Source organism: Macaca fascicularis, chromosome 14 (genome assembly GCF_037993035.2).
Source record: "Macaca fascicularis isolate 582-1 chromosome 14, T2T-MFA8v1.1".
NCBI classification, from domain to species: Eukaryota; Metazoa; Chordata; class Mammalia; order Primates; family Cercopithecidae; genus Macaca; species Macaca fascicularis.
Window position 1 is genome coordinate 110,811,781 of NC_088388.1, and position 23,567 is coordinate 110,835,347.

Genomic DNA, 23,567 nt, shown 5'->3' on the forward strand with positions numbered 1-23,567 from the left:
TACTTCTACTTTATCTTATTGAATTAATTTTGGAGCAGATCTTAGAATTTAATCTATAAAAATCTTGGTGGGCTGGGTGCAGTGGCTCACACCTGTAACCCCAGCACTTTGGGAGGCTGAGGTGGGTGGATCACCTGAGGTCAGGAGTTCAAGACCAGCCTGGCCAACGTGATGAAACTCTGTCTTCTAAAAATACAAAAATTAGCCAGCCTTGGTGGTGGGGACCTGTAATCCCAGCTACTTGGGAGGCTGAGGCAGGAGAATCACTTGAACCCAGGGGGCAGAGGTTGCAGTGAGCTAAGATGGTGCCATTACACTCCAGCCTGTGTGACAAGAGTGAAACTCCATCTCAAAGAAAAGAAAAAAAAAATCTCGATATACTGACTGGGCACAGTGACTCACACCTTCTAATCCCAGCACTTTGGGAGGCTAAGGCAGGAGGATAGCTTGAGGCTGGTAGTTCAAAACCAGCCTGGGCAACATAGCAAGACCCCATCTCTACCAACTTTTTTTTTAAGATTTCAGTATATTTCTCAAAAAGATAAGGACTGTCAGTTGTCCACTCTCCCACAACAAAGGTCACTAAGGAATCCTGTTGACTAAAGCTCATTAAACCTATTGTAGCGTAGCAAAGGAGACCATCAACTTGACACAGAGTCTTGGTAATTAATCAAAGGGAGGATGTTAGAGTAAGTATAAGGATTTGAGATAAGGGTCCAACTGGTTTAAAATGGATCTTTCAAAGTAGGGAACTAGTAGAGACTGAAAAAGGGTTGTGAATAGCTTAGGTTTGGTAAACTTAGGAAAACAACAGTCTTAATTTTAATACGGTTAAACCGATCAGTATTTCCTATTTTTTTTATGTACTGTGTAAGAAGACACTATAATATATGGGCATTATTTGAGAGATATTGCCCATATGTTGTCCTCTTAAACAAGGAGATATTTTTCATCTCCCATATATTACCTCTCAAACCTTTGTTACTCTAGTTTCCAGATGATAGATCTGGAATTTATGTTGTTATTCAGTAGTGAGGAAGTTTCTTTTTCTTCTAAATGGCTATCAAGTTGTCCCACCATTAGTTATTGAAAAGACCATAATTTCTTCACTGCTATTCAATGCCATTTTTATTGTAAAACTATGTACATGTAGGTCTGTTTCTGGGCTACTATATTCTATTAGTTTAATTGTCATTCCTTGTATTATCTTAGTTATGATGCCTTGATAGCACCATCTTAATTATGATTTTATTACATTATTATTATTTTATATCTTAATACCTAATAGATCAAATGCTTTCTTCTTGTTTTCAAGAATATTAGTTATTATGTTTGAACTTTTGCATTTCCATATAAAATTTAGAATCAGCTTGCTCCATAAAATGACACTGTTAGGATACTGATTGACACTGTATTGCATCGTTAGGTCAGTTTTAGAATTTGAGTTCTTATTAATTCTAATAATTTATTTGTATGTTCTTACAATATAAATATTGTTTTATAGGCACATTTTTTTTTATTATACTTTAAGTTCTAGGGTACATGTGTACAACGTGCAGGTTTGTTACATATGTATACTTGTGCCATGTTGGTGTGCTGCACCCATCAACTCATCAGTACCCATCAACTCGTCATTTACATCAGGTATAATTCCCAATGCCATCTCTCCCCCCGCCCCCTTCCCCATAATAGGCCCCGGTATAGGCACGTATTTTAAGTTTACATATTATATGTCTTACTCTATTTCCTAGGTATCTAGCACATTTTAAAAATTGAGGAAAAATATACATAACACGGCCAGGCGCAGTGGCTCATGCCTGTAATCCCAGCACTTTGGGAGGCCGAGGCTGGAGGATCACTTGAAGTCATGGGTTTGAGAGCAGCCTGGCCAGTGTGGCGAAAGTTTGTCTCTACTAAAGATACAAAATTTAGCTGGGCGTGGTGGCGGGCGCCTGTAATCCCAGCTACTCCGGAGACTGAGGCAGGAGAATCTCTTGAACCCAGGAGGCAGAGGTTGCAGTGAGCCGAGATCACACCCACTGCACTCCAGCCTAGGCGACAGAGTGAGACTCCGTCTCAAAAATATATGTGTGTGTGTGTGTGTGTGTGTATAAACATAACGTATAATTTACCATTTTAGCCTTTTGTTGTTGTTCATAGAGACAGGGTTTCACCATATTGCCCAGGTTGGACTCAGACTCCTGACCTCAAACAGTCCACCTGCCTCAGCCTCCCAAAGTGCTGGGATTACAGGCATGAGCCACCATGTGTGGCCCATTGTAGCTATTTTTAAGTGTATAATTTAGTGGCATTAAGTATTTTCACACTGTTGTGCCATGTTCACAATGTTGTGCAACCATCACCACTATCAATTTCCAGAACTTTCTCATCATCCCGAACTAAAACTCTGTACCTATAAAACAATAACAGCTCATTCCCTGACCCCCACTCCCTCAGCTCTTGGTAACCTGTATTCTACTTTCTGTCTCTATGAATTTACCTGTTCTAGGTACCTCATTTAAGTAGAATTGTGTAATATTTGTCCTTTTGTGTCTGGCTTATAGTATTTTCAAGGCTCATTTATGTTATACCATGTATCTTATTTTTTGTTTTGAGACAGTCTCTGTCACCCAGGTTGGAGTGCAGTGGTGTGATCATAGCTCACTGCAACCTCAAACTTATGGGCTCCAGGGATCCTCCACTCTCAGCCTCCCAAGTATCTGGACTACAGGTGCGTTCCACCATGCTCAGCTAATTTTTCAAAACAAATTTGTGTAGGGAGTAGGGACAGGGTCTCATTTTGTTTCCCAGGCTGGTGTCAAACTCCTGGGTTCAAGCGATCCTCCCACCTCAGCCTCCTCTTCTTTAAGATTGAATAGGCTGGGCACAGTGCCTCACACCTGTAATCCCAACACTTTGGGAGGCCAAGGCAGGCAGATTGTGAGGTCAAGAGATTGAGACCATCCTGGCCAACATGATGAAACCCCGTTTCTAAAAAAAATACAAAAATTAGCTAGGCGTGGTGGCGCCCACCTGTAATCCCAGGTACTCAGGAGGCTGAGGCAGGAGAATCACTTGAACCTGGGAGGAGGAGGTTGCATTGAGCCGAGATTGCACCACTGCACTCCAGCCTGGTGAGAGAGGAGACTCCGTCTCAAAAAAAAAAAAAAAAAAAAAAGATTGAATAATATTCCATGCCTGTATATTCCACAGTTTGCTTCTCCATTATCTGTTGATGGATACTTGGGTTGTTTTCATCTTTTAGTTATTGTGAATTATGCTGTTATGAACATTGATATACAAGTTTCTGTTTGTGTCCCTGCTTTCAATTCTTTGAGGTATACATTCAGAAGTGGAATGCTGGATCATACCATAATTCTATATGTTTTCGTTTTGTTTTTTTGTTGTTGTTGTTGTTGATTGTTTTTATTTGAGACAGAGTCTTGCTCTGTCACCCAGGCTGGAGTGCAGTGGCGTGATCTTGGCTCACTGCAACCTCTGTTTCATGGGTTCAAGCGATTCTCCTGCCTTAGTCACCCAGGTAGCTGGGACTACAGGCACACACCACCACACCGCACCAATTTTTGTACTTTTAGTAGAGACAAAGTTTCACCATATTGGCCAGCTGATCTCGAACTCGTGACTTCAAGTGATCTGCCCACCTCGGCCTCCCATGGTGCTGGGATTACAAGTGTGAGCCACCACGCCTGGCCGATAATTCTAGTTTAACAATTTGAAAATGCCAAACTTTTCCATAATGGCTGTACCATTTTATATTCCTACCAGTAATACACAAGGGTTTCAATTTCTCCATATTCTCATCAACGCTTATTTTGTTTTTGTTTGCATCTTATAATAGCCATGTTAGTGGATATAAAGTGGTATTCCATGGTGGTTTTGATTCATATTTTCCCTAATGGCTAATGATTAAACATCTCTTGTTCCTTTTTTTTTTTTTTTTTGAGACGGAATCTCGCTCTGTTGCCCTCTGTCGCCCAGGCTGGAGTGCAGTGGCACCATGTTGGCTCACTGCAACCTCTGCCTCCTGGGTTCAAGCAATTCTCCTACCTCAGCTTCCCAAGTAGCTGGGACTACAGATGCGCACCACTGTGCCCGGTTAATTTTTGTATTTTTAGTAGAGACGGGGTTTCACCATGTTAGCTAGGCTGGTCTTAAACTCCTGACCTCAGGTGATCCAACCGCCTAGGCCTCCCAAAGTGCTGGGATTGCAGGCTTGGCCTTGAACATCTTTCTGTGTGCTTTTTGGCTATTCATGTATCTTCTTTGGAGAAATGTTTATTCAAGTTCCTTGCCCACTTGTGAATTGGGTAGTTTGTTTATTTGTTGTTGAGTTGTAGGAGTTCTTTATACATACTTACATGTTCCAGATACTAATTTCTAATCAGATATAAGGTTTGCAAATATTTTCTTTGATTGTGTAGATTGTTGTTTCTCTCTCTCTCTCTCTCTCTCTCTCTTTTTTTAACGTAAATTAACGCATTTATTATAGGCCAGTGATGTCTCAAAGAGTAGAGGAGCGTCTACTGGTCTTTCAATTCCTTCAGTTTTCTGATGGCAGACTTTACCATGACAGCCGAAGTGGTATTGTAAGTCCCTGCACTGCCAGCTACTGTCTTCATGCAGGAACCACAGTGCCTGATTTTCACAGCTCATCTCTTCGTCTTGGTTTTGCCATAGAAAGAGCAAGTGTACTTGGCGTGCAGGCCGATTTCAATTTCCTTCACCATTTTCCAGAGGGAAGTCCCACAGTGGGTCCTGTATTTACCAACTATTCCGACTTTCTTTTTTTTTTTTTTCTTTTTTCCTGAGGTGGAGTCTCACTCTGTCGCCCAGGTTGGAGTGCAGTGGTGCAATCTTGACTCACTGCAAGCTCCGCCTCCCAGGCTCAAGCTATTCTCCTGCCTCAGACTCCCCAGGAGCTGGGACTACAGGTGTGTGCCACCATGCCTGGCTAATTTTTGTATTTTGATTAGAGATGGGGTTTCACCATGTTGGTCAGGCTCGAACTCCTGACCTCAAGTGATCCAGCCACCTCGGCCTCCCAAAGTGCTGGGATTCCAGGTGTGAGCCACCGCTCCCAGCCTCATTCCAACTTCCTTGGTGCGTTTGGCCATGTCACCGCAAACTACGTCTGAGCCCAGAGAGGAAGATGTTGTTTCACTCTCTAGATACTGTCCCTTGATGCACAAAAGTTTTTAATGTTGATAAGTCCAGTTTATCTATTTTTTGTTGGTGGTGCCTATGCTTCTGATGTTATATCCAAGAAACCATTGCCAAATACAGTGTTACAAAGCTTTCCCCCTATTTTCTTCTAAGAGTTTTATAGTTTTAGTTCTTACAAAATAGGTCTTTGGCTGGGCGCAGTGACTCATGCCTGTAATCCCAGCACTTTGGGAGGTCGAGGCAGGTGGATCACCTGAGGTCAGCATTTCAAGACCAGCCTGGCCAACATGGTGAAACCTGTCTCTACTAAAATTCAAAACTAGCTGGGCATGGTGGTGCATGCCTATAATCCCAGCTACTTGGGAGGCTGAGACAGGAGAATTGCTTGAACCCAGGAGGTAGAGGTTGCAGTGAGCCAAGATCACGCCATGCACTCCAGCCTGGGCAACAAGAGCAAAACTGTGTCTCAAAAAAAAATTAATTAAAAATAAATAAATAAAGTAGGTCTTCGATAGTTTTGGAATTATTTTTTATCTATAGTATAAGGTATGTATAAGGTATGGGTCCAACTTCATTCTTTTGCAAGTGAATATTCAGTTTTCCCAGCACCATTTGTTGGAGAGACTGTCTTTTCCACATTGAATGATCTTGTTGCCCTTGTTGGAAATCACAAGCCCATATGCACTAAGGTTTATTTCTGGACTCTATATTCTATTACATTGATCTACATTCTGCCTTTTTGCCAATATTACACCATTTTGATTACTGTAGTTTTGTAATAAGTTTTGAAATCAGAAAGTCTAAGTCTTCCCACTTTGTTCTTTTTCAAGATTTTTTCAGCTTTCAGGGTCCCTTGAGATTCCATATGAATTTTAGGACAGATTTTTTTTTTTTTCTGCAAAGTCATTGGAATTTTGATAGGGATTGCATTGACTCTGTAATCAGTATGGCTAATATTGATATCTTAACAATATTAAGTCTTCCAATTCATGAACACAGATGTCTTTCCATTTATTTATGTCTTCTTAATTTCTTTCAGCAATACGTTACAGTTTTCAGTGTATAAGTCTTTTACCTTATTGGTTTATTCCTAAGTATTTTAGTCTTTTTGATGTTATTGTAAATAGTATTGTTGTCTTAATCTTTATTTCAGGTTATTAATTGTTAGTGTATAGAAATGAAACTGATTTTTGTTTGTTGGTTTTGTGTCCTGCCACTTTGCTGAATTTGTATATTAGCTCTACTGGTGTGTGTGTGTGTATAATCTTTAGGGTTTTCTGCATGTAAGATCATGTCATCTACAAACAGATAATTTTACTTCTTCCTTTCCAGTGTGGATACTTTTATTTCTTACTTAATTGCTCTGAACAGAACTTCTAATAATACACTGAGTAGAAGTGGCAAAAGTGCGTATCCTTGTCTTGATCCTGATCTTAAAGGAAAACCGTTTATTTTTTTTCCAAGAACCAGCAATAGACTGAAACTTTTAGTTTTGGGGGGAGTTTCAGGTTTTTTGTTTGTTTGTTTGTTTGTTTGATTTTTATTTGTTGAGACAGGGTCAAGTGCTAGAGTGTAGTGGCACGATCTTGGCTCACCGCAACCTCTGCTTCCCAGACTCAAGCAATACTCTCACCTCAGCCTACCGAGTAGCTGGGACTACAGGTGCATGCCACCAGGCTCAGCTAATTTTTGTAGTTTTTGTAGTGAGGAGGTTTCGCCATACTGCCAAGGCTGGTCTTGAACTCCTGGGCTCAAGTGATCCTCCAGGCTCGGCCTCCCAAAGTGCTGAGATTACAGGTGTGAGCCTCCACACCTGTCCGAAATTTTGAATTTTTATCATTGAGTTTGGTGTTTGCTGTGGGTTTTTCATATGTGGTCTTTATTATGTTGAGGTAGTTTCCTTCTATTCCTAGTTTGTTGAGTGTTTTTATCGCATAAGGGTTTTGAATTCTGTCAAATGCTTTTTCTGCATTAACTGAGATGATCCTGTGGGATTTTTTTCCCCTCTATTTTGTCAATGTGGTGTATTGTATCAATTGATTTTAATATGTTGACTCAAACTTGCATTTCAAGAATATATATAATCCTTTTAATATCCTGCTGAATTTGGTTTGCTAGTATTTTGTTGAAGATTTATGTGGTATATTGGTCTGTAGTTTTCTTTTCTTGTAATGTCTTTGTCTGGCTTCAGTATCAGGGTAATGCTGGTTTTCTGGAATGAGTTAGGAAGTATTCCTCCTCTTTGCTTTTTTTGAAAAAGCTTGAGGAGGACTGATGTTAATTCTTATATAAATATTTGGTAGAACTCATCAGTGAAGCCATCTGGTCCAGGGCTTTCATTGTTGGGGTATTTTGATTACTAATTCAAACCCCTTACTCTAAATTATAGATCTATTCAGATTTTCTATTTCTTAATGAGTCAGTTTTGGTAAACTATGTGTTTCTAGGAATTTATCTGTTTGACCTATGTTTCCAATTTGCTAGCAGATAATTGTACATAGTATTCTCATATAATCTTTTTTATTTCTGTTTGCATCTGCAATAATGTCCCCACATTTTTCTGATTTTAGTAATTTGATTTTCTCTCTTTTTTTCTTAGTCAATCTAGGTAAGGCTTGTCAATTTTGTTGATCTTTTCAAAGGAACAACTTTTGGTTTAATTGACTTCCTTTATTTTTCTGTTCTCTCTTTTATTTATCTCTGCTCTTTTATTATTTTCTTTCTTCTTCTAGCTTTGCTTTGGATTTGCTTTTCTTTTTCTAGTTCCTTATGATGTAAAATTTGTTTTTTAATTTGCAATTTTTCTTTATTTTCATTGTACAGTAGGTCTTCAAATAATGTTGTTTTGTTTAACATTGTATCATTATTAGGTTGATGAGAAAAATGAATTACTTCCCTGCTGGGACAGTGTCTGTTTAGAGTTTGCATGTTCTCCCCAAGTCTGTGTGGGTTTTCTTTGGGTACTCTAGGTTCCTCCTACATCCCAAAGATGTGCACATTAGGTGAACTGGAATTTCTAAATGGTCCCAGTCTGAAAGAGTGGGGGCGTACATGGCATCCCATCCAGGGTCAGTTCCCTCTTTGTGCCCTGAGCTTCCAGGATAGGTTCCAGCCACCTATGACCCTGAACTGGAATAAGCCAGTCAGAAAATGAATGAACGAACGAACGAATGAATGAATGAATGAATGAATACAAAGTTTATAAAATAAAAATTCATAAAGCCTACAATAATCATACAGATGCACAACATAAGCAATGCTATAATAGAAAGCATTCAGCGAGGCCTCCAGATTTGTGATTGTTTGCCTTTGAACTGCGTGGTGGTAGGAGATGCTCCTTACAGTTTTCACTTTGCAAACATTTATTCCTTCATTTAACTCACCACTGCTACAAATACTGTCACTCACTGACTTACCAAAAATTGGGTAAATAATTACCTTACTTATTTTTAATAATCTTTCTTTTCTTTCTTTTTTTTTGTTTGAGATGGAGTTTCGCTTTTCTTGCCCAGCCTGGAGTGCGGTGATGCAATCTCAGCTCACTGCAACCTCCGCCTTCTGGTTTCAAGAGATTCTCCTGCCTCAGCCTCCCAAGTAGCTGGGATTACAGGTGCCTGCCACCATGCCTGGCTAATTTTTGTATTTTAAGTAGAAACGGGGTTTCACCGTGTTGGCCAGACTGGTCTCAAACTCCTGACCTCGTGATCCGCCCGCCTCGGCCTCCCAAAGTGCTGGGATTACAGGCGTGAGCACCATGCCCAGCCAGTAATCTTTCTTAAATGTATGTATACTTCACATTTATCTTGATGTTTAATATTAGAAGTATGGAGGAATCATATTACCTGACTTCAAATTATGCCAAAGAGCTATAGTAACCAAAACAACATGATACTGGCATAGAAACAGACACATAGACCAGTGGAACAGAGTAAGGAAGCCAGAAACAAATCCACACGCCTACAGTGAACTCATTTTCGACAAAGGTGCCAAGAACATAAACTGGGGGAAAGACAGTCTCTTTAATAAATAAATAATAATAAAGAAACAGTCTCATTTGTTAAAGAGACTGTTATCCTGCTGGGGAAACAGGATATCCATATGCATAAGAATGAAACTAGACTCCTATCTCTTGCCATATACAAGAATTAAACGAAAACAGATTAAAGACTTAAAGCTAAGACCTCAAACTATGAAACTACTATAAGAAAACATTGGGGAAACTCGTAGACATTGGCCTAGGTAAAAGTTTCTTGAGTTGTACCCTACAAACACAGGCAACCAAAGCAAAAATGGACAAATGGGATCACAAATTAAAAGTCTTCTGCACAGCCAGGCACAGTGGCCCACGTCTGTAATCCCAGCATTTTGGGAGGCTGAGGCGGGCAGATCATCTGAGGTCAGGAGTTCGAGACCAGCCTGACCAACATTGAGTAACCCCGTCTCTACTAAAAAAAAAAAATACAAAATAAGCTGGGCGTGGTGGCCCATGCCTGTAATGCCAGCTACTTGGGAGACTGAGGCAGGAGAATCTCTTGAACCCGGGAAGTGGAGGTTGCAGTGACCAAGATTGTGCCATTGCATTCCAGCAACCTGGGCAACAAGAGTGAAACTCCGTCTCAAGGAAAAAAAAAAAAAGCTTTGCACAGCAAAGGAAACAAAGTGAAGACACAATCCACAGAATAGGAGAAAATATTTACAAACTACTCATCTGACAAGAGATTAATAACCAGAATATAAAAGGAGCTCAAACCACTCTATAAGAAAAACCTAATAATCTGATTTAAAATGGGCAAAAACTGAATACACATTTCTCAAAAGACACCATGGAAAACAAGCATATGAAAAGGTGCTCAACATCATTGATCATCAGAGAAGTGCAGATCAAAACTGCAATGAAATGTTAAAATGGCTTTTGTCCAAAACACAGGCAGTCACAAATGCTGGAAGAATGTGGATAAAAGGGAACCCTTGTACACTGTTGGTGGGAATATAAATTAGTACAACTACTTTAGATAACAGTTTGGAGGTTCCTCAAAAAACTAAAAATAGAGCCACCATATGATCCAGCAATCCCATTGCTGGGTGTATATCCCAAAGAAAGGAAATCAGTATATGAAAGAGATATCTGCACTCACATGTTTGTGGTAGCTCTGTTCACAATAGCCAAGATTTGGAAGCAACCTAAATGTCTGTCAACAGATGAATGGATAAAGACAATATGGTACTTACACACAATGGAGTACTAGTCAGCCATAAGAGAGATTGAGATACTGTCATTTGTAACAACCTGGATGGAACTCTGGAAGTCATTATGTTAAGTGAAATAAACCAGGCACAGAAAGACAAACATCGCATGTTCCTACTTACTGTGGAATCTAAACTTGAAACAATTGAACTCATAGCAATAGAATAGAAGGATGGTTACCAGAGGCTGGGAAGGGTAGTGTGGGTTGGGGGAAGGTGGGGATGGTTAATGGACTCAAAAAAAAAAAATAGAAAGAATGAATAAAACTATATGATAGCACAATAGGGTGACTATAATCATTAATAATTTAACTGTACTTTGTGTATGTGTATGTGTGTATGTGTGTGTGTGACAGGGTCTCACTCTGTCACCCAAGCTGGAGTGCAGTGGCGCAATCTCGGCTCACTGCAGCCTCTGCCTGCTGGGTTCAAGTGATTCTTCTGCCTCAGTCTCCCGAGTAGCTGGGACTACAGCTGCACACCACCACGCCTGGCTAATTCTTGTATTTTTAGTAGAGATGGGGTTTCGCCATGTTGGCCAGGCTGGTCACAAACTCCTGACCTCAAGTGATCCACCCGCCTCAGCCTGGGATTACAGGCATGAGCCACCACACTGGCCCAGCTGTACATTTTAAAATGACAAAAAGAGAATAATTGGATTGTTTGTAACACAAAAGATAAATGCTTGAGGAGATGGATACCCCATTATTCATTATATGATTATTATGCATTGCATGCCTGTATCAAAACAACTCACGTACCCCATAAATATATATACCTACTATGTACCCACAAAAATTAAAATTAAAAAAAAAATTAGAAGTGTTTTTGGTTTCTATTTAGAAGTTTCATGATGTTTTCGTGACCAGAAGTATGTTTTTGTTTAGCGATGTTTTCATGACCAGAAACATAGTTTTGTTTACATCAGCCTATGGTAAAATTGTTATTAAAGTCACAGTTTCCAAGAACCTATCAACAGTGTTAAGGACTTACTGTATGTGTTTACAGATATAAATTTCTCTTTAGTATTGCTTTTACTGCACTCCATAAGTTTCGGTATGTTGTGTCCTCTTTTTCTTTCTTATTTATTTATTTATTTATTTATTTTTGAGACAGAGTCTGGCTCTGTTGCCCAGGCCAGAGTGCACTGGTATGATCTCGGTTCACTGCAACCTCTGTCTCTAGGATTCAGGTGATTCTCCCGTCTCAGTCTCCTGAGTAGTTGGGATTACAGGCGCCCGCCACCACGCCCAGCTAATTTTTGTATTTTTAGTAGAGACAGGGTTTCACCATCTTGACCTCAAGTAATCCACCTGCCTTGACCTCCCAAAGTGCTGGGGTTACAGGCGTGAGTCACTGTGCCCAGTCTCTCTTTCTTTTATTTTCTTTTTTTGAGACAGGGTCTCTGTCTGTCTCTCTCTTTCTTTCTTTCTTTTCTTTCTTTCTTTTCTTTTTCTTTCTTTCTTTCTTTCTTTCCTTCTTTCTTTCCTTCTTTCTTTCCTTCTTTCCTTCCTTCCTTCCTTCCTTCCTTCCTTCCTTCCTTCCTTCCTTCCTTCCTTCCTTCCTTTCTTTCTTTCTTTCTTTCTTTCTTTCTTTCTTTCTTTCTTTCTTTCTTTTCTTCTTTCTTTTTGAGACAGGTGTAAACACGGCTCATTGCTCTCTTGGCCTCCTGGACACAAGGGGTCATTTCACCTTAACTCTCTGAATAGCTGGGACTTCAGATACGCACCACCATGCATGGCTATTTTTTTGTATTTTTTGTGGAGATGAGGTTTTACCATTTTGCCTAGGCTGGTCTAGGACTCCTGGGCTAATGTGATCCACCTGTCTTGGCCTCCCAAAGTGTGAGCCACAGCACCTAGCTGTGTTCTGGTTTTCGTTTGTCTCAAGGTATTTTCTAATTTCCCTTGTGATTTCTTCTTCTTCTTCTTCTTCTTCTTCTTTTTTTTTTTTTTGAGACAGAGTCTCGCTCTGTCACCCAGGCTGGAGTGCAGTGGCGGGATCTCGGCTCACTGCAAGCTCTGCCTCCCAGGTTCACACCATTCTCCTGCCTCAGCCTCCTGAGTAGCTGGGACTACAGGCACCGGCCACCATGGCCAGCTAATTTTTTGGTATTTTTACCGTGTTAGCCAGGATGGTCTCGATCTCCTGACCTCATGATCCGCCCGCCTTGGCCTCCCAAAGTGCTGGGATTACAGGCATGAGCCACCGTGCCCAGCAGTGATTTCTTCTTTAATCCAGTAGTTGTTTAAGAGTGTATTGTTTAATTTGTGAATTTTCCCTTTTTCCTTCTGTTAGTGATTTCTAATTTTATTTCATTGTGATCAGAAAAGATACTTTGTATGATTTCAGTTTTTTAAAATGTGTTAAAACTTGTTTTGTGGCCTAACTTTTGGTCTGTCCTATAGAAGCTTTCATGTGCACTGAGAAAAAGATATCTGCTATTATTGGATAGGATATTCTGCCACAACATTTTAATTTGCCTCTAACTCCCCATTATCAGACAAAGCTGCAGAGAACATCCTCATATATGTTCCTTTATGGACCTGTGTAAATTACCCCTATGTTGAACTGGTGAGTCCTGAGCTATGTCTATATTTAATTTGACTATTGCTCTCAAGAATGACTGTGCCACTCACACACCCATCAATAAGGCCTGAGGCTTCTTATGTTGCCGTATCTCTGCTAACACAACATTAACATGGTGCCTCATGTCTGTAATCCCAACACTTCGGGAGGCCAAGGTGGGTGGATCACATGAGGTCAGGAGCTAGAGACCAGTCTGGCTAACACGATGAAACCCCATCTGTACTAAAAATACAAAAATTAGCCGGGCATGGTGGCACGCGCCTGAAGTCCCAGCTACTTGGAAGGCTGAGGCAGGAGAATCGCTTGAACCTGGGAAGCTGTGGTTGCAGTGAGCCAAGATTGCACCATTGCCCTCCAGCCTGGGGAAACAGCGAGACTCCGTCTCAACAAAAGACAAAACAAAACAAAACATTAACCGGCTCTCTATTTTTTGCCATGCTGATAGGTACAAAGCAATGGTTCTCGACCTGGGACAATTTTATCCTCCAGGAGATAATTGGCAATTTCTAGAGACATTTTTTATTTTCACAAAGGGGATGTCTGTTGGCAGCTAGTGGGTACAGGCCAGGGATGCTGCCAAACATCCTACAAGGCACAGACAAGCCCCCACAACAAAGGGGCCCAAAATGTTGGTAATGCCAATATTGAGAAACACTGTTGTAAAGAGATAGCTTATTGTTACTTTGATTTGCATTTCACTGACTACTAGTTATTTTCAGCATTCCTTTGTATGCATGTTGGCTTCTTTTTTTTTTTTTTTTTTTTTTTTTTTTTTTTTTGAGACGGAGTCTTGCTCTGTAGCCCGGGCTGGAGTGCAGTGGCCGGATCTCAGCTCACTGCAAGCTCCGCCTCCCGGGTTTGCGCCATTCTCCTGCCTCAGCCTCCTGAGTAGCTGGGACTACAGGCGCCCGCCACCTCGCCCAGCTAGTTTTTTGTATTTTTAGTAGAGACGGGGTTTCACCGTGTTAGCCAGGATGGTCTCGATCTCCTGACCTCGTGATCCGCCCGTCTCGGCCTCCCAAAGTGCTGGGATTACAGGCTTGAGCCACCGCGCCCGGCCTCATGTTGGCTTCTTGATTTCCACTTGCATAAATGTCCTATGCATATTCTTTGTCCTTTTTAAAGAAAATTGGAGTAGCTGTCCTTTTCTTGCTGATTCTTATGAATTCCTTGTATAGTATTGCTATTAATGCTATTATTCCTTGTGAATTTTAGAGATTTCATATACTTTCTCCCACTCTGTATGCTCTGTATGCTCTTGGATTAAGGTTGGCTGGAAACTCTTTTACTCTCCCTCCACCAAGAGATTGGGGGTCTGTGCCCTTCCCTTTGAATATAGAAAGGCTTTGCAACTGCTTTGGTCAAAAAATTATGGCAAAAGAAACGCTGTATAAATTTCCAGCCCTAGCCTTAAACTTGCAGCTCCCACTTTCTGTCTTTTGGAACACTCTTTCTTGGAGACCTGAACCACCATATAAGAAATCTGACTATCTGCTGAAGAGATCTTGTAGAGAGATCCTGACACTATGTGGACAGGGAGAGAGGCCCAGCTGAGCCCACCTTTCCAACCATCCATGCCAAGGCATTAGGAATGAGAGTTAAGTCACCTTAAAACCTATAGATGAGACCATCTACCAGCTGAATACCACCTGGTAAGGTTTAATAAAATGATTGTTGTTTAAGCCACTAAATTTTCAGGTAGTTTGATATGCAGAAGTAGATAACCAGCACAGTATTTCATAATCTGAGATTATATGCTGCAAGTTTGCTGAACTCTCTTGTTAGTTCTAATAGTTTGTTGATTCTGATTTTTTGGGGGGGTGAGGGAGGACAGGGTCTCCCTCCCATTTCCCAAGGCTGGAGTGCGGTGATGTGATCTTGGCTCACTGCAGCCTCGATCTCGAACTCCCAGGCTCAGGTGATTCTCCCACCTCAGCATCCCAAGTACCTGGAACTACAGGTGTGCACCACCACGCCTGACTAATTTTTTTTTTTTTTTTGTAGAGACGGAGTTTCACCATGTTGTCCAGGCTGGTCTCAAACTCCTGGGCTAAAGTGATCCTCCCACCTCAGCATTCCAAAGTCCTGGGGTTGCAGGCATGAGCCACCATGTCTGTGGCCTGTCCGTTGATTCTTTTGGGGTTGTTTTAGCAGATTATTATATCATTTATAAATAATAACAGTTTCATCTCTACCCTTCCAATTCTTACACCTCTTCTTTGTTTTTCTTCTGTTATGGCATTGTTCAGAACCTTTATTGCTATGTAAAATATTAGGAGTGATAATGGGCATCTTTGTCTTGCTCAGGATATTCAAAGGAATAGAATGAATTAAATTTTCATTGGTAAGTATGTTTGTGCTAAGTTTTTGTTATATAATATTTACCAACTTGAGGAAATTTCTTTTATTTCTGATTATCTAACAGAAGTTTCCCTCCATGTAAATAGAGAAGCTGAACCACACATTAGTTGGGATAATCATAAGATTTTATTTTCTTTTAGTCTATTAATACAGTAAATTTATATTGAGAGATTTTCCAATATTGAATCATCTTTGCATTCCTGGCATATTTTACTTTGAGTGATAACTTACCTATAACTATGAGTTAGCAGCTGTTTCTACCCCACCAGTACTTTGAAGCCGTTACTCTATTGTCTTTTGATTTTTACTGATGCTGAGAAGTCTGCTGTCAATCTAATCATAACTCATTTGTAATTAATACATCTTTTTGTCCTCATATCTTTTCAGATTTTTCTCATCCTTATTATTCTGAATTTTCGTGATCATATATTTAAGTGTATATTTAGTATTATTTATCCTGCCCAATATCTGAAGACTCACATCTTCAATTCTGAAAAATCTCTTCAAGTAATGCTTTATCATTTTCTCTATTAATTCTTAGAAGCACCTATTTGGATACATATTGGTTTCTCATTTTCTCCTCAATATATCCTAACTGTTCTTATTTTTAAAAATCTTTTCCCCCAATTTGCTGTATTCTGAGTGAATTCCTCAGCTTTCTTTCAATTTGTAAATGTGTAACTTTGTTCCTTATAGCATTCATAACATCAACTAATTTCTAATACATTTAAATGGTTCTTTTTCATGTCCATCCACTTTTAAAATTCTGCTTGTTTTAATGTAGTATTTCTTGCCCTTTCTAAATACAATTATTACACCCCCCTCAACTTTTTTTTTTTTTTTTTTTTGAGACGGAGTCTCACTCTGTTGCCCAGGCTGGAGTGCCCTGGCGCAATCTTAACTCGCTGCAGTGTCTGCCTTCTGGATTCAAGTGATTCTTTTGCTTCAGCCTCCTGAGTAGCTGGGACTACAGACGTGGGCCACCACGCTGGGCTAATATTTGTATTTTTAGTAGAGATGGTGTGTCACCATGTTGGCCGGGTTGGTCTTGAATTCCTGACCTCAGGTGATCCGCCCATGCTAGCCTCCCAAAGTGCTGAGATTACAAGTGTGAGCCACTGCACCCAGTCCCTCATTTTTATTTTTAAATTTTTATTTAATTTTTTTTATTTGGAAAAAGTGCTTCTTACAAAAAGGCAGCTGCAAAATATAGAAATGGAAAATACCTCTGCAACAATTACTTGTCCTTTTCTTAAAGTAAAAGAATGGGTGGGTTCCAAGGTCCTTCATTTTTCTTATTGCTGATTTTATTGTTGCCTATCTTTCTTACTATGGCATTTCTTCATGTATTTGGAATTTTGGTTTTCAGTAGATTCTCAGTTTGCTTTTCCTTCTTTATTTCTCTGCTTCTATGCCCACCACTCCTTACTCTATAGTGGTTTTGCAGTTGCCTTCATCACGCTTCTTACATCTCCTTCCCAATTCTAAATGGGATTTTATAATGATGAGTAGGGCTACTGTTCTGCTGTCATATTGGGTGCTATCACTGAGCTACAAGATATCATATATAGGCTGGACACGGTGGCTCACGCCTATAATCCCAGCACTTTGGGAGGCCGAGGTGGGTGAATCATTTGAGGTCAGGAGTTCAAGACCAGCCTGGCCAACATGATGAAACCCCATCTCTACTAAAAATTTTTTAAAATTAGCCAGGTGTGGTGGCGGGTGCCCATAATCCCAGCTAGTGGGAGGCAGAGGCAGAAAAATCGCTTGAACCCGGGAGGTAAGCGTTGCAGTGAGCCGAGGTCATGCCACTGCACTGCAGCCTGGGCTACTGAGCAAGACTCCATCTCAAAAAAAAAAAAAAAAAAAAGATATCATATATAAATTCTGAATCATGAGACTATGGCTTCATCTTTCCATCTCACTAAGCCCAGCTTCTATTCAACTAAAACCTAGAAGGCAGATGGACAGGATTTTTCTGCCTTTCTTTCACGAGTGGGAAAATCCCATCACAGCCACTGGCATTAAGTAATGAGCCAATTGCTACTTCTGTCTTAGGCTGAGAACTTTTAGTCTCATTACCCTGTAGGAGTTGAACTCATCAGCTTCCACTGTCTTCTTCTATCTAGAGTCTAATAGGCCTATTCCCCTAAATTTTATTTATTTAAATATTTTGTAATTTAATTTGTCCATATTGTCATTTATCTTTTCTACTTTAAAAATTCTACCATTGCTATGTGTTTACAGTAGAGGGACTGTATCAAATATGAGCTTACTGCTCTATCTTGTCAAGAAGTCTGTCCCCCATTTCCTCTTTGACCCACCACTTTCCTACAAGTGTTTCTATGACAGTGAAAATTTTACCAGATCTAATGGATACTTCAGCTCACATGTTATTTAACTTTTATATTCTGCATTTGGTAATCCACTTGACAACCCACTTTTTCCTTCTTGAAATCTTACTCCCTTGGTTTCTGTGACATTGTGCTAAATATGTTTTTCCCTCATTTCTCTGATCATTACTAGGTCCCTTTTATGAGCTCATTTTTCTCTGCCAATACCTTAAGTTTGCCTTTCCAATGATTCTGTGGTTGGCCCTTTTGCTCCTTGTTTTGCTAACCCTAAGTGGTACTATCCACTCCTATACCTTTAACTCCTATCTATATGCTTCCAAATTTTAAATCTATACTTCTATCCCAGATATGTCTCCAGAACACTGGATATAAATATCCAACTATTTATTGAATATCTCCCTTTGAATTCCCAAAGACCTCACAACCTCGACGTATCTAAACTGCATTCATAATCTTTCATCTCAAAAAAATTTTCCCCTAGTATGTTCTGTATCTTGGTGAATTTCATAGCTCTTTTTAACCACTCTTATTTTTAAAGCTATATATTGTATAATAAGTTCACACAATTGTCAAAACCAGAAACCAGAGAATTATTTTGGTGTCCCCTTTCTCATCCTCCTTATCCAAATAGATACAAGCCCTATAAATTGTTTCCATATTATCTCTTGATACATCCTCCTTTTCCACATCTTTATTGCCTTTGTCATATTCCAGTGTTCCATTATTTATCACCTAGTCTGCTGCAACACCTTTTTGGTTGATGTCTCTGTTCCCCATTTTGCTTCCTACTTATCAATTGCTGTGTTTCTCCTAGAGTGAGTTTAATATGCAAAGTTGATCATGCCACTCTCTTGGCTAAATTCCTTTATTGGCTTCTATGATCTTCAAAATGCATTCCAAACTCCTTAGCAGAGCCACTTTTCAACCCTCTTTCCTCATTTCTCACACGCTTTGTGATACATCCAGTGCTCCAACTAAACCTAAATACCCAGGCACTTCATGCTGTTCTTTCTTCCTAGGTCTATTTTCCTTCTTTCTGTATCTTGCTAAGTACTATATACCATTATGAATTCAGTCAGACACCCACAAGGATGGCTAAAATAAAAAAGATAATAACAAGTGTTGGTGAGAATATGGAAAATTGGAGTATTTATACACTGCTACTGAGAATGTAAAATGGTGCAGCCACTGTGGAAAATAGTTGGCATTCCTCAAAAAGTTAAATATAGAATTATTATGTGACCCAGCAATTCTACTCCTAGGCATATACCTAAAATAACTAGAAACAGGTATTTAAAAATAAAAACCAGGACTGGGCGCAGTGGCCCACGCCTGTAATCCCAATACTTTGGAAGGGCGAGTCGGGCTGATCATCTGAGGTCAGGAGTTCGAGACCACCCTGACCAACATGGTGAAATGCAGTGTCTACTAAAAATACAAAAGTTAGCTGGGCATGGTGTCGCATGCCTGTAATCCCAGCTACTCAGGAGGCTGAGGCAGGAGAATCGCTTGAACCCGGGAGGCAGAGGTTGCAGTGAGCTGAGATCGTGCCACTGCACTTGAGTCTGGGTGACAGAGCAAGACTCTATCTCAAAAAATAAATAAATACATAAATAAGTAGTAAATAAATAAAATAAAAACCTGTGCATACATGTTCATAGCAGCAATATTCATAATAGTCAATGGAAACTCAAATGTCTGTCACCTGATGAATGAATAAATAAAATGTGGTATGCTTCTGCAATGAAATATTATTTGGCAACAAAAAGAGTAAAGTACAGATACATGCAATGACCTGGATGCCTCTTGATTCTGCTAAGAAAAATAAGCTAGTCACAAAGGACCACATATTGTATGATTCTATTTATAGGAAATGTCCAGAATAGGCAAATCAATAAAGAAGGAAAATAGATAAGTGGTTGCCTAGGGCAGAGGGGCAAGCATGGGAGGGTAATGGCTAAGGAGTGTAAGGTATCTTCGTGTGCTAATGAAATGTTCTAAAATTGATTGTGATGGATGTACAACTTTGTGATATTCTAAAGCCATCATATTGTAGTTTGGTTGAATTGTATATTATGTGAATGATGTCTCAAAGAAGCCGTTTAAAAAATTCGGTCAGCAGGCCAAGTGTGGTAGTTCATACCTGTAATCTCAGCACTTTGGGAGGCCAAGGCGGGGATATCACTTGAGCTCAGGAGTTCAAGACCAGTCTGGGCAACATGGCGAAACCCCGTCTGTACATAAAATATAAAAATTAGCTGGGTGTGGTGGTATGCACCTGTAGTCCCAGCTACTCAGAAGGCTGAGGTTGGAGAAGCACTTAAGCCTGGAAGACCAAGGCTGCAGTGAGTTGTGATCATGTCACTGCACTCCAGCCTGGGTGGCAAAGTCAGACTTTGTCTCAAAAAAAAATTTTAATTAACAAATTAAATTAAATCAGTCAGGAGGTCAGACGTGGTGGCTCACACCTATAAATCCAGCCCTTTGGCAGGCCAAGGCAGGAGGCTCCTTTGAGCCCAGGAGTTCAAAAACAGCCTGTGCAACATAGTGAGACCTTGTCTCTAAAAAAAAAAAAAATCCCAGCATGGTGGCTCAGGTATGTAGTCCCAGCTACCGGGGAAGTTGAGGCAAGAAGGTGTCTTGAGCCCAGGAGGTTGAAGCTGCCATGAGCTATAATCATGTGATATTGTTTGGCTGTGTCCCCACTCAAATCTCATCTTGAATTGTAGCTCCCATAATTCCCATGTGTTGTGGGAGGGACCTGGTGGGAGATAATTAAATCATGGGGGCGGTTTCCCCCATACTGTTCTTGTGATAGTGAATAAGTCTCACAAGATCTGATGGTTTTATAAGGGGAAACCCCTTTCACTTGGTTCTCATTTCTCTCTTGTCTGCCACCATGTAAGATGTGCCTTTTGCCCTCCACCATGATTGTGAGGCCTACCCAAACACATGGAACTGTGAGTCCATTGGATCTCTTTTTGCTTATAAATTACCCAGCTTCAGGTATGTCTTTATCAGCAGCATAAAAACAGACTAATACATCATGCCACTGCAAACAACAATAACAACAACACAAAAAACAACCAACCAGATAAAATTCATCCAGGGTAACTGTCTCCAGGATTCCTTCTGTGTCCAGAATAGGTATTTGCCTTCAGGGTCCCCATAACAGACATTTTGAATGGACATATTAGGATCTTTAAAAAGTGTCTTGGAATTACCTTTTTATTTGCCTGCTCTTCCACTCAATTCTTAATTCCTTAAGGGCAGAAAGCATGTCTTATTTTTGTAGCTAGCACATAGAAGGCACTCAAATAATTACTGAATGAACAGTGATTATAAATCTTCAGAACAACAATCGAACCCAGTGTAATCTTCAAAATAAATATGTGAAGGAAAAAGTAGCATAGAATTTTTCAAAGCATAAAAATATGTATCATTCCAAAAGCATTAGGCAAAGATAACCATCTCATTTTCTAAGTATTACATCTTACTGAAATAACATATATGTATTATACACACGTTCCCCAGAATTATTCTTTAAAAAATGAGTGCTTTAAAAAGGTTAAAGCACTTAGCACAGTGTCTACCACGTAGTAAATGCTTAATATGGCTTGGCTCTGTGTCCCCACCTAAGTCTCATGCCAAATTGTAATCCTCAATGTTGGCAGAGGGGCCTGGTGGGAGGTGACTGGATGATGGGAGTGGACTTCATAGCTGTTCTCATGATAGTGAGTTATCATGAGACCTGGTTGTTTAAAAGTGTGTAGCACTTCCCCCTTCGCTCTCACTTCCTCCTGCTCTAGCCATGGAAGATGTGCCTGCTTCCCCTTTGCCTTCCTACCATGATTGTAAGTTTCCTGAGGCCCCCCAGCCATGCTTTCTGTGGAACTGTGAAATGATTAAACCTCTTTTCTTTATAAATTACCCAGTCTCAGCTAGTTCTTTATAGCAATGTGAGAATGGACTAATATAGTGCTCAATAAATATTAGCTAATATTAAAAGACAAAACAAATGCTAATTAGAATTGTCTCAGTAAACTTCTATAAATTCAGATATAGGGAATGAAGTAGAATCATGGATGAGTTAGCTATAAAGCAAAAAACAAAAAACAAAAAACTCTCAAACATACTGTACTAGAACATACTGTACTAGTCCTATACTAATATCGTAGCTGTGAATAGCCACAGCAAAGGGTATGATCTAGAAAAGAATAACAATAAAGAACCAGTTTAACTTAGGCACTTATGGTAACAACAAACAAAAAAATGTGACCCTGCACATTTTTGAAACAAATATCATTATATAATAGTCAAAGTTGTGATTTATTTAAAACCAAGTCCATCTTTGCTTGGGAAATATACTGATAATTCACTAAAATGATTAAAATTGACACATGGCTTCCAGGCATTCAGTTATGTTACACTATCTAATTCAGCCTTGATAATGTCAGATGTTTTTGCCTAGGAGTAACAGAAAACCCACGTCAAAACAGATTATTAACAAAAACAAGACATAATCAAACAGCCTGAAGTAGGGAAACTCTAGAGTTGGCTAATTCAGCAGTTCATTGACCCATTAAGGACCTGAGATTATTGTCTTTGTGCTCAGCATATCATGGATGCACGTTCCACGTTTTCAAAACAGCTACAGTAATCCAGGCATCACATTCTCATGCTCCGACATCCAGAGCAAGGAAAAAAAAATCTCTCTCTCTTTCTCTCTGAATCTTTTTGAAACCTTTTCTTAGTTTAGAAACTTTTTCTAGAAGCATCTCCAACAGACTTCCCTCCTGCCTCATTTGCCATAATTGAGTCACAGGCCTTTCAAAAATAATATTGAAAATCAAGAAGAGGATTTCCCTGCTTGATTTGGACTAGTCAAGATAGACCTCCTTTGGCTGGAGCTTGAGTTCAGTTCTCTGAAGCATATGGCTAGGAAGAATATGGTGTATACCTAAACCAATCTGGGGTAATGTTGGCAAGGCTGAAGGTGGTAAATAGCTGTTGGTTAGGCAGCCAACAGTGTCTGCTGCACAGCCACAAAAATTAGCTGTAAACTTCTGGCTAGATCACAGTATTTCAGACTATTAGGAAGTTGTTTTTTAAGAGAAAGCGTTTTTGAACCTGTATAGATTTGCAATTTATGTTGTCCTAGCTCCATACCCCTGCATCATTAAATTTTTTTATTTTTAAGTTTCCAATTTATTTATTTATATTTTTTGTTTTACTTGGTATAGTCAATTTTTCATTTTAGTCATTCTAATAGAGGCGCAATGGTATCTCATTATGATCTTTTTTTTTCCTTTGTTTTGTTACATAGGTAAATGTGTGTCATGGGGGTTTGTTATAAAGATTATTTCATAACCCAGGTATTAAGCCTAGTATCCATTAGGTATTTTTCCTGATTCTCACCCTTCTCTCACCTTCCATCCTCCGAGAGGCCCCAGTGTGTGTTGTTCCCCTCTATGTTATAAAAAAAATTTAGGCAATTGTTTCATGTAGAATATTTCAAAACCCTGGTCAGTCCCCAAACTGACTGATTTCTGATTTTGCAAGAAATCAGAAATTAGCTGGAAGCTGCTGAAGAAAAAATAAAAGTTGTCAATAAACATTTATACCAGATCACCTACAGCAGTCCTGTTTATCAAGTGAATCAGAAGTTTTGTCCAGACCCACAGAAATGAAATGGAGGGTTGTTTTTTCTTTTGGGGGGGATTTTTTTGCATAGTGGTATGTCTTTAAGCTAAATAATGGAACCACTTATTGATTGGTTATTAATTGTAATTCTAAAACTTAACTATTATGTGGTAGGTCATTGAATTGGAT

The 23,567-nt window shown here is 39.7% G+C and overlaps 1 pseudogene; it reads right to left on the reverse strand.

Annotated features, from left to right (window-relative positions):
* Window positions 1-4,541: 4,541 nt before the first annotated feature.
* On the reverse strand, window positions 4,542-23,171 carry LOC123568836 (putative ribosomal protein eL43-like; annotated as a pseudogene).
* Window positions 23,172-23,567: the final 396 nt, after the last annotated feature.